Source organism: Chinchilla lanigera, unplaced genomic scaffold, assembly GCF_000276665.1.
Source record: "Chinchilla lanigera isolate Chin_1 unplaced genomic scaffold, ChiLan1.0 scaffold00014, whole genome shotgun sequence".
Taxonomy (NCBI): Eukaryota; Metazoa; Chordata; class Mammalia; order Rodentia; family Chinchillidae; genus Chinchilla; species Chinchilla lanigera.
In genome coordinates this window covers 3,648,168-3,650,612 of record NW_004955415.1, presented here as the reverse complement: position 1 = coordinate 3,650,612, position 2,445 = coordinate 3,648,168, and positions in this window count along the sequence as shown.

Below are 2,445 nucleotides of genomic sequence, written 5' to 3'. Positions count from 1 at the left end.
TATATATATCTATATATCTTTTTCTTTGTTCCTGGCACAATGCACCTAAAATTCTGGTAATTTTCTAAGTGATTGGAGTATTTCTTATTATTCATTATGAGTTCCTTGCCACCACCCTGGAGTCTATGCTAATGAGGTGACTCAGTGTGAGGACTAGATAACTAGGACGTGAGCTGGTCAACACAAAGACTAAAGTACTGTTAGAAAGTACGAAATTTCAATTTTACCTCCAGCACTCTGGGGAGGGGAGGAGAGGCCAGAGATTGGGTTCTAAAAATTGTTAAAAAACAGAGTTCTGTGAGCTTCCAGTTTAATGCACATGTCAAATTGCTGGGAGAGTAGTATGACCAGAGTGCATGGGAACTCCATACACGACCGGTCCAGCCCTATTTTTGTTCCCTTCCCCTTCCATTTAACTGTCCATGAGTTGTACCTTTTATAATAAAATGGCAAAGACAAAGATAGTGTTTTCCTCAGTTCTGTGAATCATTCTAGCAAATTATCAAACTGGGGATCATACACAGTTGGTGATAATGTAAAACTATGGAGCCACTTTCAATAATATTCTGGCCGTTTCTCAAGTAATTAAACATAGAGGTACCATAGGACCTAGCAATTCTATTCCTAGGTCTATAGCAAGAAAAAAATAAAACATTTATCAATGTAAAAATTTGTACTCAGATGTTCATAGCACCACTATTCTCAGTAGTTGAAAGATGGAAACACATCAACTGATGAATAAATAAAATGTGGTGTACTTATATAATAGAATGTTCAGCCATAAAAAGAATGAATGGCATGATACACCCTGACAGAACCTTGAACACATACATACTAAGTGAAAGAAGAAAGTTACAAAGACCACAGATTATACACTTCTATTTATATAAAATGTCCAGAATAGGCAATTCCGTGGAGATAAATAGTGGGTTACATAGGGCTGGAGGAGGACAGGAGGGTGTAGAAGAATGATAGCTAACGGATGCACAATTTTTTTCTGATGTGATGAAAATTTTCTAAAATTGTAGCAATGGTCACACTGTGATTATACTGAAACTATTGGATTATACAATTTAACTGGGTGAGTTGTATAGTATATGAATTATGTCTTTATGAATGTTTTTAAGAATTGAGTTGGTGGGCCTATAACACTTAGAAAAATGACATATCTCACAAAAAATGCAAAAAGTGGCAGAAAAAATCTATCAGGTAGCAAGCAAGTAATACCAGATAGTAACTTGAAAGCACATGGAAAAAATTGAAGAGTACTACACATGGGAAATATTGTTATTTAAAAATTATACATATGCCATAACACGTGTACTTAAAGACATAAAATTATGTAAATCAACAATTATCAGGTGGTATTGTTGGGTTTCTAGCACATATAGACATATACATGACAATAACACAGGGAGCAGAGTGGAGAAAACTTTGTGTACATCACTGAAATTGTTTCTATTAATTTGAAGGAAATTCAGGTAAGTTAAGATATATTCTTGAACCCCTAGGGCAACCACTGGAAAAAATAGCCTAGAATCAGTGAAAGTACTTTGCCCTCAAAGAGCATAATTTCCCCTCCTGAAGTGTGCACTACACGCAGTGACTTCTAAAGTGGATAATATTAAAAGAGAGGGAGAAAAGGTGAATTGTGAACCAGAACAAAGATATCTGGTAAAAACTAAGGAAAATCAAGTAGAGTAATGACTTTAGTTAACAATGTGTCAATGTTAGTTTGTTTCTTGTGATAAATGCACTAAAGTAATATAAGAGGTTAATAATAAGGAAATTGGGTGCAGGCAGATGAGAACTTTGTACTGTTTTCCCAACTTTTTTTAAGCCTAAAGTGTTCTAAAGAATAACATTAAAAATAAAATAGTGTTGGAGCTTGTGATGTTAAGGTTTATTATGAACTCAATTGGCTCGAGAGATGGCTAGGATTTTAATAAAGTACACTTTTGGGTATGTCTGCTTGGGTTATGGGGGTGCAACTTTGGGGACTATATCTGATCCCTGGCTCATCCTCTTGGGCTATTCCTTGGTTTCTGCCCTTCCACCATGATGTTTAGTATTTGCCAATGTAGTGTTTACTACTGCAAATAATGAAATCAATTATACACAAAATCTTGACTATACCTACCTGGTGGAGAATCCACAAATGTTACCTTCCTTAAATGAAGTCAACCCCTAGAAGTTCCTGAGAAAACCTGTGGACTGGGAAAAGATCTAAAACTAAAGAGGCAGGGTTGAAGACTACTGGCCCTCTTCATTTTCCTTTAATAAAAATTGAGAAGCATTTAAACGCATGGACATATACTACATTTGGTGGAGAAACACAAACTTGGAAGAGTTTTGAAAACCTCAGTGTATGAAAATGCAAGGATGGTACACATGAAGAAGGAGGTGGTGTGAAGAATGGTAATGGTTTCTGAGTAACATCCTGAA